The sequence below is a fragment of the Callithrix jacchus genome, chromosome 6, assembly GCF_049354715.1.
Source record: "Callithrix jacchus isolate 240 chromosome 6, calJac240_pri, whole genome shotgun sequence".
Classification (NCBI taxonomy): Eukaryota; Metazoa; Chordata; class Mammalia; order Primates; family Cebidae; genus Callithrix; species Callithrix jacchus.
The window spans coordinates 66250366-66265365 of NC_133507.1; positions in this window are offsets into that span (position 1 = coordinate 66250366).

Consider the following 15000-nt stretch of genomic DNA (forward strand, 5'->3'; position numbering starts at 1 on the left):
TATCAGAAGTCGAAGACCAACTCAATGAAATTAAGCAAGAAACCAAGATTAGAGAAAAAAGTGCAAAAAGGAATGAGCAAAGTCTCCAAGAAATGTGTGACTATGTAAAGAGACCTAAACTACGTTTGATAGGTGTACCAGAATATGATGAAGAGAATGAATCCAAGCTGGAAAATACTCTTCAGGATATTATCCAGGAAAATTTCCCCAACCTAGCAAGGCAGGCCAATATTAAAGTCCAGGAAATACAGAGAACACCACAAAGATATTCCGCAAGAAGAGCAACCCAAGGCACATAATCGTCGGATTCACCAGGGTTGAAATGAAGGAGAAAAATACTAAGGGCAGCCAGAGAGAAAGGTCAGGTCACCCACAAAGGGAAGCCCATCAGACTCACAGCAGATCTCTCGGCAGAAACTCTACAAGCCAGAAGAGAGTGGGGACCAATATTCAACATCCTTAAAGAAAAGAACTTTCAACCCAGCATTTCATATCCAGCCAAACTGAGCTTCATAAGTGAAGGAAAAATAAAATCCTTTGCAAACAAACAAGTACTCAGAGATTTTGTCACCACCAGGCCTGCTTTACAAGAGCTCCTGAAAGAGGCACTATACATAGAAAGGAACACCCAGTACCAGCCATTCTAAAAACATACCAAATGCTAAAGAACATCAACAAAATGAAGAATCTGCATCAACTAACGGACAAAACAGCCAGCTAGCATCAAAATGGCAGTATCAAATTCACACATAACAATACTAACCCTAAATGTAAATGGGCTAAATGCACCAATCAAAAGACACAGACTGGCAAATTGGATAAAAAGCCAAAACCCATCGGTGTTCTGTATCCAGAAAACCCATCCACATGCAAGGATACACAAAGGCTCAAAATAAAGGGATGGAGGAAGATTTGCCAAGCAAATGGAGAGCAAAAAAAAAAAAAAAAAAAAAAAAGCAGGAGTTGCAATTCTCGTCTCTGATAAAATAGACTTTAAAGCAACAAAGATCAAAAGAGACAAAGAAGGTCATTACATAATGGTAAAAGGATCGATACAACAAGAAGAGCTAACGATCCTAAATATATATGGACCCAATACAGGAGCACCCAGATATATAAGGCAAGTTCTTAATGACTTAAAAAGAGACCTAGACTCCCACACAATAATAGTGGGAGACTTCAACACTCCACTGTCAATATTAGACAGATCAACCAGACAGAAAATCAACAAGGATATCCAGGGCTTGAACTCAGACCTGGAACAAGCAAACCTGATAGACATTTACAGAACTCTCCACCCAAAAACCACAGAATATACATTCTTCTCAGCACCACATCACATCTACTCTATAATTGACTACATAGTAGAAAGTAAAGCACTCCTCAGCAAATGCAAAACAACTGAAATCATAACAAACAGTCTCTCAGACCATAGTGCAATCAAGTTAGAACTCAGAATTCAGAAACCAACCCAGAACCGCACAGCTTCATGGAAACTGAACAACTGGCTCTTGAATTTCGATTGGATAAACAATGAAATCAAGGCAGAAATAAAGAAGTTCCTTGAAACCAACAAGAACAAAGACACAACATACCAGAATCTCTGGGACACATTTAAAGCAGTCTCTGGAGGAAAATATATAGCAATAAGTGCCCATATGAGAAGAGTGGAGAGATCCAAAATTGACACCCTATCATCAAAATTGAAAGAGCTAGAGGAGCAAGATAAAAAAAAAAACTCAAAACCTAGCAGAAGACAAGAAATAACTAAGATCAGAGCAGAACTGAAGGAGATAGAGACAAGAAAAACCCTTCAAAAAATCAATAAATCCAAGAGCTGGTTTTTTAAAAGATCAACAAAATAGACAGACCACTAGGCAGACTTATAGAAAAGAAAAGAGAGAGCAACCAAATAGATGCAATAAAAAACGATAAAGGGGAAATCACCACATATTCCACAGAAATTCACACCATCATCAGAGAATACTACAAATGACTCTATGCACATAAACTAGTAAACCTGGAAGAAATGGATAAATTCCTGGACATCTGTGTCCTCCCAAGCCTAAACCAGGAGGAAGCTGAAACTATGAATAGACCAATAACAAGGTCTGAAGTCAAGGCAGCAATTAAGAGCCTACAACACAAAAAAGCCCCGGTTCAAATGGGTTCACAGCTGAATTCTACCAGACACACAAAGAGGAGCTGGTACCATTTTTTCTGAAACTATTCCAAATAATCCAAAAAGAGGGAATCCTTCCCAAATCATTTTATAAGACCAACATCATCCTGACACCAAAACCCAGCAGAGACTCAACAAGAAAAGAAAACTTCGGGCCAATATCCATGATGAACATAGATGCAAAAATCTTCAATAAAATACTGGCAAACCAATTGCAACAGCACATCAAAAAACTTATCCATCATGACCAAGTAGGATTCATCCCGGGTATGCAAGTCTGGTTCAACATACGCAAGTCTAAAAACATAATTCACCACATAAACAGAACCGAAAACAAAAACCACATGATTATCTCAATTGACGCAGAGAAGGCATTTGACAAAATTCAACAGCCATTTATGCTAAAAACCCTCAATAAACTCGGTATTGATGGAATGTATCTCAAAGTACTAAAAGCTCTTTATGACAAACCAACAGCCAATATCATACTGAATGGGCAAAAACTGGAAGCATTTCCTTTGAAATCCGGCACTAGACAAGGATGCCCTCTCTCACCACTCCTATTCAATATAGTACTGGAAGTTCTAGCCAGAGCAATCAGGCAAGAAAAAAAAACAGAGGGTATTCAAATAGGAAAGGAGGAAGCCAAATTGTCTCTATTTGCAGATGACATAATAGTATATCTAGAAGACCCCATCGTCTCAGCCCAAAAACTCCTGAAACTAATAAGCAACTTCAGCAAAGTCTCAAGATATAAAATCAATGTGCAAAAATCACAAACATTCCTATACACCAATAACAGACTTAAAAAGAGCCAAATCAAGAACGAACTGCCATTCATAATTGCTACAAAAACAATAAAATACCTAGAAATACAACTTACAAAGAATGTAAGGGACCTCTTCAAGGAAAACTACAAACCACTGCTCAAGGAAATAAGAACACAAACAGATGGAGAAACATTCCATGTTCATGGTTAGAAAGAATCAATATAGTGAAAATGGCTATACTGCCCAAAGTAATTTACAGAATCAATGCTATCCCCATCAAGCTACCATTGACTTTCTTCACAGAACTGGAAAAATCCACCATGAACTTCATATGGAACCAAAAGAGAGCCCACATAGCCAAGTCAATTCTAAACAAAAGGAGCACAGCAGGAGGCATCACATTACAGGATGTCAAACTATACTACAAGGCTACAGTAATCAAAACAGCATGGTACTGGTACCAAAACAGAGATATAGACCAATGGAACAGAACAGAGGCATTGGAGGCAACACCATGTATCTACAACCATCCAATCTTTGACAAACCTTACAAAAACAAGCAATGGGGAAAGGATTCCCTGTTTAATAAATGGTGTTGGGAAAACTGGCTAGCCATGTGCAGAAAGCAGAAAATGGACCCCTGCCTGACACCTTACACTAAAATTAACTCCAGATGGATTAAAGATTTAAACATAAGACCTGGCACCATAAAAACCCTAGAAGAAAATATAGGCAAAACCATTTAGGACATAGGAGGAGGCAAGGACTTCATGACCAAAACACCAAAAGCATTGGCAACAAAAGCCAAAATAAACAAATGGGACTTAATCAAACTCCACAACTTCTGCACAGCAAAAGAAACAGTCACTAGAGTGAATCGGCAACCAACAGAATGGGAAAAAATTTTTGCAGTCTACCCATCTGACAAAGGGCTGATATCCAGAATTTGCAAAGAACTCAAACAGATTTACAGGAAAAAATCAAACAAGCTCATTCAAAATGGGCAAAGGATATAAACAGACACTTTACAAAAGAAGACATACATGAGGCCAACGAACATATGAAAAAATGCTCATCATCACTGGTCATTAGAGAGATGCAAATCAAAACCACACTGAGATACCATCTCACGCCAGTTAGAATGGCGATCATTAAAAAAATTTGGAGACAACAGATGCTGGAGAGGATGTGGAGAAATAGGAACACTTTTACACTGCTGGTGGGAGTGTAAATTAGTTCAACCATTGTGGAAGACAGTGTGGCGATTCCTCAAGGCCTTAGAAATAGAAATTCCATTTGACCCAGTATTCCCATTACTGGGTATATATCCAAAGGACTATAAATCATTCTACTATAAGGACATATGCACACGAATGTTCATTGCAGCACTGTTTACAATAGCAAAGACCTGGAACGAAAGACCTGGAAATGCCCATCGATGACAGACTGGACTGGGAAAATGTGGCACATATACACCATGGAATACTATGCAGCAATCAAAAATGATGAGTTCATGTTCTTTGTAGGGAAATAGTCAAATCTGGAGAACATCATCCTCAGCAACTGACACAAGAACAGAAAATGAAATACCACATATTCTCACTCATAGGTGGGTGAGGAAAAATGAGAACACATGGACACAGAGAAGGGAGTACCACACATCGGGGTCTATTGGGGGGAATGGGGAAGGACAACGGGGGGCGGAGCTGGGGAGGGATAGCCTGGGGAGAAATGCCAAATGTGGGTGAAGGGCAGGAAGGCAGCAAAACACACTGCCATGTGTGTACCTATGCAACTATTTTGCACATTCTGCACATGTACCCCCAAACCTAAAATGCAATAAAAAAGAAAAATAAATAAATAAAAATTAAAAAAATAAGTAAAACAACAACAACAGATGCTAGTGAAGCTGCAGAGAAAAAGGAATGCTTATGCACTGTTGATGGGAAGGTAAATTATTTTGGCCACTGTGGAAAGAGTTTGGAGGTTCCTCAAAGAACTTAAATAGAGCTAACATCTACCAGCAATCCCATTGCTAGGTATGTATTCAAAGGAAAATAGACAATTATATCAAAAAGACATATGCATTTGTATGTTCATTGCTGTGTTATTCCCAGCAACAAAGACATGGAATCAATGTAGATGTTCATCAATGGTGGATTGGATAAAGAAAACATGATACATATACCCACCATGCAGCCATAAAAAGGAATGAAATCTTGTCCTTGGCAGCAACATGGGTGGAGCTGAAGGCCATTATTCTAAATTAATTAATGCAGGAATAAAATCAAAACACTTCATGTTTTCATTTGTAAGTGAGAGTTAAACACTGAGCATATGTGGATGTAAACATGCAAACAATAGACACTGCAGGCAAATAGAGGTGATAAGGAAGGAGAGATATGGCTTGAAAAACTATCTATTGGATACTCTACTCACTACCCGAGTGAAATATACCCATATAACAAACGTGTACATGTACCACCTATGTTTAAAATACAAGTTGAATTTAAAAATAAAATAAAATTAGAAAAGTAAACTATAAAAAAGAAAATATTTAAAAAACGAATCTGCATGTTGATGTTGATCACTTGGTAGAGTTTGACAATTTTAATAAATATTATGGGCTGGTGAATTGAACTAAAAAGATTGGCATATTAAAATATGCTATCATGTGTATGTTATATATATACACACATATACTATAAACATTTACATATATATGTTACCATAAAGTAAGTACAATAAAACTATAATATTTGAAGTCTGTAGTAAGTAAAGTTAGTCCTGAATTCTACTCTAGAGTATCTGCACATAGGTAGAGTTATATCTTGAGGACCACATTATAATTTGTAGACTGAAGAATTTCAGAATATAGACTTCAAAGCCTCAGCTCGTGTTACATTGGCAAAAGAACTTCCTCTCCTATTCGATTCACCACTTCGAACTATGTTAGTACTAATCTAGTCGCCTTGCAGAATCTAATGAGGCATATATACCACAAACAATTCTTGGTACTTTATAAGAACTTTGATCTCTTACTCTTCTTTTTACTGACCAATAGAACATTCAGAAATTAATCTAGTGGGAAAGTTTTTATGTAGAACAATCCCGAAAAAAATGTTCTAAGTGGCTAATCATGTGTGTCTTTACCTCTGGCTTTAATATCATAGCAATTTCAGTTTATACCTTAGTACATGTTCCATGTCTGCTGGTTTATCAGTATTATTTATATCTTTGGTCAGCATATACACATATATGTAATCATTGCTATGTAATATATCAGGAACGTAGAGGTTGGTGTCAATAATTAATATTGATTTGAAGACAGAAGGCAGGCATATAAACTAATTTAGTTCATTTGTTGGATCTGAAACTCATATCTAACTTCCTCATTTTACAAATCAATATTTGCTAATATTTCTTATAAAATAATTAAATGAAGCTTTAGGAAGTCTGCACAATGCAGGACGAATAACAAAGCACATATGTTGTTTTCATGGATATTCAAAATAATTTATTACACTCTTTTTCCTCCATTATTTCTAGATTTTGGGGCCTGATTCTGTTCATTTTATATAGCATCATAGTTTTGGAGGATGCTGAGTAAATAATACAGGTCAGACAAGACAGTTGCTTTTCTTGTAAGCAAAACCAGCAAGGGAAAATGTAGAAACAAGTGTTTACTGAACTCCTAGCTAAGCATCATTAGTAAGCATGATGCTTGGCAATGAAGATTCCAAGATAACAAGATGTAGTACGGTCCTCATGGTCTAGTAGGATAAAACAAAAAATCTAATTATATTTAGATGCATTACAACAGCATACAGCTTCCTGAACATGAGAATGTTGATGTGTGTTGGTTGCAGGATATAACATAGTGTGAAAAGTGCTCTAAATAGAGTTCCGTGTGATGTATTCTCTGAATACAGAAGAAGCAATTAATTTTGTTTGAGGAGCTTTGGGAGAACTGGCCTTTAAGGAAAGCTGCTGAGTAGAAGAGTCATTTGAGCAAAGCCCTAAGATGAGTTAGATTATTCCTGGAAGGTACTCAGCAAGGTGTAAAGAAGATGACACGTGATGGCAGAGGTGACTGGTCATAGATGAAATGCATTGAAAAGCCAAATGTAGACATGCACTGCTGCATAATGACATTTCAGTCAATGACAGACTACATATATCATGGTGGTTTCACAGGACTACCATACCATATTTTATATGTTTTGATGTGTTTAGATACACAAATACTTTCCATTGCATTACAGTTGCCTACAGTATTCAGTAGAGTAACATGCTATATAGGTTTGTAGCATAGAGGCAGTAGACCATACTATATAGCCAGATATATACTGGGTTATACTCGCTAGGATTATGCAAGTACATTCTGAAATTCATACAATGAAGAAATCACCAGAAGACACATTTCTCAAAACAAATCCCCATAATTAAGCAATGCATGACTGCATACTGGTGGTTACTGCAGAGGTTGATTGACACCTTGATCTACATAATGAATCTTTACCTTTTCCCACTGAGACAATCAAATGACTAGAGTCTGAAATAAGGAGAAAGAATTGTGATCTGACAACACAATTGTTATAACAAATTTCCTAAAAATATATATTTTCTCAATTGGTTCTGCAGTTTGCCTCTGATTTCAGTGTCATCAGACCATGCTACACTAAATCTTAACATGGTTTAAGGTCTCCTAAATTCTATAAGGGGGACAAGTGTTGATACATAATATATTTCTGAAGCATGTTTCTAAATCATAAGATAATGCAAAGCATTGATAGATCTTGAGAATGCAGCATTGTAGGCAAAAAGAGCAAAGCTGGAGGCATCATATCATGCTACCTAACTTCAAACTATACTACAAATTTAGAGTAACCAAAACAGCATGGTACTCATACCAAAAGGCACAAACAATCAACAGAACAGAACAGAGACCTCAGAAATAAGACCACACATCTACAACCATTTGATCTTTGACAAATCTGACAAAAACAAGCAATGGGGAATGGATTCCCTATTTAAGAAATGGTGCTGGGAAAACTGGCTAGCCATATGCAGAAAGCTAAAACTGGACCTCTTCCTTATATGTTATACAAAAATTGACTCAAGATGGATTAAAGACTTAAATGTAAAACCCAAAACCATAAAAACCCTTGAGGAAAACCTAGGCAATACCATTCAGGACATAGGAATAGGCAAAGACTTCATGATGAAAACACCAAAAGCAATTGCAACAAAAGCCAAAATAGATAAATGGGATCTAATTAAACTAAAGAGCTTCTGTACAGCAAAAGAAACTGTCATTAGGGTGAAAGGGGAGTCTACAGAATGGGAGAAAATTTCTGCAAGCTACCCATCTGACAAAAGTCTCATATCCACAATCTACAAGGAACTTAAATAAATCTGCAAGAAAAAAACAAACCACCCCAACAAAAAGTGGGCAAAGTATATAAACAGACACTTCTTTAAAGAAGACACTTACATGTCCAACAAACAAGAAAAAAAGCTCAACATCACTGATCATTAGAGAAATGCAAATCAAAATCACAATAAGATACCATTTCACACCAGTCAGATTGGCAATTACTAAAAAATCATGAAACAATAGATGCTGGCGAGGCTGTGGAGAAATATGAACACTTTTACACTGTTGGTGGGAATGTAAATTAATTCAACCACTGTGGAAGACAGTATGGCAATTCCTTAAGGATCTAGAACCAGAAATATCATTTGACCCAGCAATCCCATTACTTGGTATATATCCAAAGAAATATAAATCATTCTACTATAAAGACACATACATGCACATGTACATTTATTGCTGCACTATTTATAATAGCAAAGTCATGGAAGCAACCCAAATACCCATCAATAATAGACTGAATAAAGAAAATGTGGCACATATATACCACGGAATACTATGCAGCCATAAAAAGGAATGAGATCCTGTCCTTTGCAGGGACATGGATGAAGTCGGAAGCCATCATCCTTAGCAAACTAACACAGGAACAGAAAACTATACATCGCATGTTCTCCCTCATAAGTGGGAGTTGAACAATGAGAACACATGAACACAGGGAAGGGAACAACATACTCTGGGGCCTGTCAGGGAGTGGGGGTTTCTGGGCCCTCTCATGGGGTGTGGGGTGGGGTGGGGAATTTAGAGCATAGGTCAATAGGTACCATGGCACTATATACCTATGTAACAAACCTGCGTGTTCTGCACATGCATCCCAGAACTTAAAGTACCATTAGAGAGAGAGAATACAGCCTTGGGACAAAAACACAGGAAGAACAAATTTTGATATTGATGTTAGAATTAAGATTATGTTAAAAATTTCTGTGCCACAGGAAGGAGCAATTATATTTAGGAAGGGAATTGTGTGTGTGTGTGTGTGTGTGTGTGTGTAGTAACTATGAATTTAGCTTTAGGTTAGTGAGCTATAATTGGCTCAGAGGTATTTCACAGTCTCAAGTTATCACTGGCATGGCAAAGAAAAAAAGTCTGGTTTAGATACTTGTATTTGATCAGTGCCAGGAGGGAGACATGGAAATGTCAGTTTAGTCTTCAAACAGATACTGGAGAATGACTAGAAATGTGTCACTGTGGTTGATAGAAACTTGTTTCCTATCTATAAATCAAATGTAATATGACTTGATTTTTTCAAAAAACTATACGACACTGGTGTTGCCCCAGAGTTCTTAGTAAAGCATAAAGGCTTAATAAATTGCGTTCATTAAGTAAAATTTGAGATTTATTTCTGAATAGTTACATATTAAGGGGCCTGGAGTCTATTTCACTTAGTGAAGGATTCCTCGAGATAGAATTCAGGAAAGGGTGCCATTGTTTGGAGAAGCATGGGAAGCTGTGGACATGTGTATGTAGTCGGAGCAACTGCTAAGGGCTGAGGGAGCCACTGAGAAAATGTAAGATCCAGGAGACCTTTTTGCTCAGTAATACCATCTAACGATCCACCCTGGAGGTTTTCTTGTGTAATTCTCACCGAACGAAGTAAAACTATGACTTTCGACCAGGGAACCAGTTTCAGATTTAAGCTTAGGCACTGTGGGTGAAGATTCAAAGCGAGAATGGTATGTATAGAAGAAACTTGGCCTTTGGATTCTTGGCTGGAAATATATGGTCTATGGAAAGAGAGTTAGAGCTGAAATTACCAAGCTTCGAAGCATTTTTTTCTGTGATTCTTTCAAACATAGTAACTGTCTGTTTACTACTACCACAATTAAGAAACAAATCTATTGGCCTAGAACTTAACAGATTAAGGTAATGTTATTCTGTTTCATAAACTTTCTCTTTATTTCAAGTTGACCATGTCTGTGAGAAAACATTAAAAAATTCTTTAAAATAACCTTATTTTCCCCAAATTGGCCAGATTTATTTCTATGAACTGCACAAAATGGAAAACTACACTGTCTGCAAAATAGGGTGAAGACCGTAAGGTTTAGAATAATTTCTGTTTAAAAAAAAAGTTAGGGAAGAAAATGTATTCATAATTGACAATGAGGTCTTACAAAATCAGAGTATTCTTTAAATAGTCATGTTCCCAAATGATGATCAACAGAATTGCTATTTAAATATGACTATGCTTCTCAAGATGTTAATCTGAAAAGAGAAAATACGCAAGAGTGCAAATGTTCACTTATCGTTAGAGAAGACCCAGGACTGTTTAAAAGTAATTTTTGTCTTGCTGATAGGCATTCTTGTTGCCCAGTTTTATGTGAATATGGGTGACAGTTTATTTATATTCAAGCCCAACTTAGGCTTAATAATGTTTGTGAGTGGAGGAATACTTTATTTTTAGCTCGTCTAATTGTTAAAGCATACATATCTGTTCTTAATCAGCAACACATTTTAGTACTCCAACTTCCTACCATAAATATAGTCTCACATTCACTGCAATGAGTACCAGACAAAGATTATGTGATCTATTAATCAAAATTAGTGTTTCACAATGTTTATAAAATCTAAGCTATCAATAATAAACATAATATATTATACATTCCCAGAGTCTTAAATTTTCTATTGAGTGTAAATATTTTGTGCATATTCCTATAAAGAGTTAGATTTACATTCTATAGGTATTGTTTTATAAGTATGTAAGAACATGCTTTAAATTTTACGAATATTAAATAATGTTTTAATTCTGAATGTGCTACTTCACAATTCATGCTCCCCTCCCGAGATTATTCTACCTGGTTGTGGTGGGCTGGACAGTCAGGTGATGAAATGTGCTACCAGTTGAGACTCACTTCACAAGACATCCTAATGTCCTAAATGTTACTTTGGTACCAGTCAGAACATCAGAGAGCTTCATAACCAGCTTGAGTGGTCTCCTTGCTGTTTTTTCAACATGCAACAAACAATATTAAGGAATGCTGTTTGGAATTTTTGCATTGGCTTGCATTATGACACCTAATGAACAAAGGTACAAAACCTGATCCCGTATTTGCTATAGGATGTTGTAGAGTATAGACTCTATTACATTCTACTTATCTTTTTCTTGAATACATTAAGCGATGTATGGGGGAACAGGAGTGGAGATTTTGCTTTTGCTAAGTTAAAGTTATGTTTGTTTAATCTCAATTTGCATCTTGCAACTGTTCTGTTTTCCTCGTTACTCTAGCCACTGGGAATGTTAGTCCAAACGTCACCCCAACCCTTTTATTGCACAATATTTTATGATGGACATTTTAGGTCACCTAACTGCTAGATGGTTAAGAATATCAACTTTGGAATCAGCCAAACAGAGACCGAAATCTCAACTCTTGTTATTTTTGGCCTTGTGACCTTAGGCCAATGAGTTGAATTGTCTAAGTGTTCATTTTCTCATCTGAAAATAAGAAACTAAAAACACCTTTCTTACAGAGTAGCTGAGAAGATTAAACAAGATGATTTATTTATAGTGTCTAACAGTACATGGCACGTGAAACATCTATTATTAGAATGATTATGATTTATATGATTTTTCTTTTGCCCTGATACCATATTTATTCTTGTGTTTTTGTTAGTTTTGTGCCTTGTTTTGATTTCCATCTTGGTGTTTTCATGTTACTTTAGGTACCTCAAATACCTGTTGGAATAAAGTTGAACATAAGTAAACAAAGAGCTTATCATGTCTGTGAAAGTCTTCCCAGCAGCTTAAGGAACTGAGCTGGAGGTTAAAAGAAGAATGGAAAGTCTAGTGATGGCATATAAGCTAGTTTTGGGAGGATTGATCCCATGCCATGCTGTTAATTGGTGAGTATTTTTTAAATGCTTGAGTGTTCCTAGTTTGTTCTTTTAAATTTCTTCCTTTTATGATTTTTTTTTGCTACGTTGCCCCATCCATTACCAACAATACCCTCACAACTTTTATTTTTTATACTTATTTATACTTTAAGTTCCAGGGTACATGTGCTGAGCATGCAGGATTGTTACATAGGTATACACACGTTACGGTGGTTTGCTGCATCTATCCCACATCATCTACATTAGGTATTTCTCCTAATGTTACCCCTCCCCAATCCTGCCACCCCCTGCTATCTCTCCCCTAGCCCCCCAACACCCCAACAGGCCCGGTGTGTGATGTTCCCATCCGTGTCTCATTGCTTTTGAGAGCTGAATCAATGGTCTCCTTCTGATCTCTGCTGAAGTGTTAGAGGCTATTTAAAGTACTGGGTGGGACACTAGGCAGGTAAGTTTGAGGTGAGAGTGCCATATCTATGAATGCTTTTTTTTTTTTTTTTGAGATGGAGTTTTTTTTTTTTTTTTTTTTTGTCCAGGCTGAATTGCAATGGCGCAGTCTCGGCTCACTGAAACCTCCATCTCCTGGGTTCTAATGATTCTCCTGCCCCAGGCTCCCAAGTAGCTGGGATATGTCCAGCTAATTTTTGTATTTTTAGTAGAGATGGGATTTCACGGTGTTGGCCAGGCTACTTGCAAACTTCTGACCCCAGGTGATCCACCCACCTTGGCCTCCCAAAGTGCCAGGATTACAAACATGAGCTATTGCAGCCGGCCTAGAATGCTATTTTTTTTTAGAATTGGCAAAGAATTTCCCCCACTCCATCTGTTATGGCTTGATGATACCCGGGTGTTCAGGGCAGCCTCTCCAGAACTGTTTTACCTTCCTCTGCCACACTTCCTCTATGGATGTGAAACCTACAAAGTGAGTCCTAATACCAAAGCTAATGCCCCACATAGGGGTCAACATTGAAATGAGATTCCAGCATATTTAAATTAGAATAGATAAATGCTTCAGACTTTATGAATGGGCAAAAAGAATTGTACATTTGTTTTTCTTCTAATAATAATACTTATTCAAATTATATGAATGGCACTGCAGTAAATTGAACTACTAATCATGAGGGCATGAAATTTAGAGAGAAGTTTTTTTACATACTTCTTTGTTGGAGCTAAATAAAATTGTGTTAGAGCCATTATGCAACTTACTCATACGTTTTCAAAATGTAGCTGAAATAAGGGTAAATAGAATGAAAGACGGTAACTAACAGGACTATTCATAGACAATAAAAAATATTTTATTCTTGAAGTGATTGTCTTTGATATAGATGGCTGAGTTCTTCTTTTACCATACTGTGTTAAACCCAATCTAAACAAGATTTCATTCCCACCACTTTGCAAACCCTGCTTTAATCTGTTATCAATGACCTCCATATTACTAAATCCCATTAACAATTCTCTGTCTTCATCTTAATTATCACCGTCATTCAATATAGTTGATTCCTGCTTCTTTTGTTCATGTATTATCTTCATTCAAATTCAAGAACACCATGCAATTTTCCCTGCCTCATTGATTGCTCCTTTCTGATTCTCCCTCATCTACTTTTAACACTGAGGAACCCCAGGGCTCTGTGATTGGATCACTTCTCCTTTCTTCGCACACACACTTTCCTGATGATCTCATCCAGAGTTGTCACTTCATACTCTTGCTGTAAACTGATGACTCTTGAATTTGTATTTCCAGCTTAGACCTCTGCTGTGGACTCTAGACTAATATATCTGACTAGATATTCAACACCTCCCTGTCCATATCTAATAGACATCTCACATCACCTGCCTAAAACAGATTTCCTGATCTCACTCATTCTGAATCCTGTTCCTTCTGCCTTCCCAACCCTGATGCGTCTCAACTCTGCATTCCAAGTTGCTCAGGCTGAAAACATTAGAGGCATCTATGAGTATCGCTCTTCCTATTCTTTCAATCCCATTCCTTCAATCCAATTCATTTAAAAATTCTTTTGACTCTTGTCTCAAATTTTTTTTTTCTTATTTTTTTATTGCATTTTAGGTTTTGGGGTACATGTGCAGAGCATGCAATACAGTTGCATAGGTACACACATGGCAGTGTGTTCTGTTTGCTTTCACCCCTTCACCCACATTTGGCGTTTCTCCCCAGGCTATCCCTCCCCACCTCCCCCTCCCACTGGCCCTCCCCTTTTCCCCCCAATAGACCCCAGTATTTAGTACTCCCCTCTCTGTGTCCATGTGTTCTAAATAATAATTTCAACCTTCATTTTGAATTTGGGAAGTTCACATACAGGTTTGTTACATGGGTATATTGCAGGATGCTGAGGCTTGAGGTATAACTGTAAGGTTGTAAATAGTAAAACATTTTAATAATCTGATCACTTCTCCTCACTTTTTCTGGTATCACACTGGTATAACCCACCATCATCTCTTGCCTGTTAAACCACAATAGCTTATTTAACAGGCCTTTTTGTTTCTGTTCTTGCCCCAAACATTTTATTTTCAAAACATCAGCTAGATCGATACTGTTAAACATGACATTCTTCTGCCCAAACTCACATCTGTAGCTCCCCATGTCACTCCAAGAGTAAGTGTACCCATTACAATGCCCCAGATGCTCCCTGCTCTCCCTGTCTTTTCCTTACCAACCTCCTCTACCCTTTGCTCTCTGTGCTGCCCATACCGACTTTTGTGCCATTCATTGAACATCACAGGTACGTTCTTATCTATGGGCCTTTGCTATGGCTCTACTTCTAGCCTGGCAT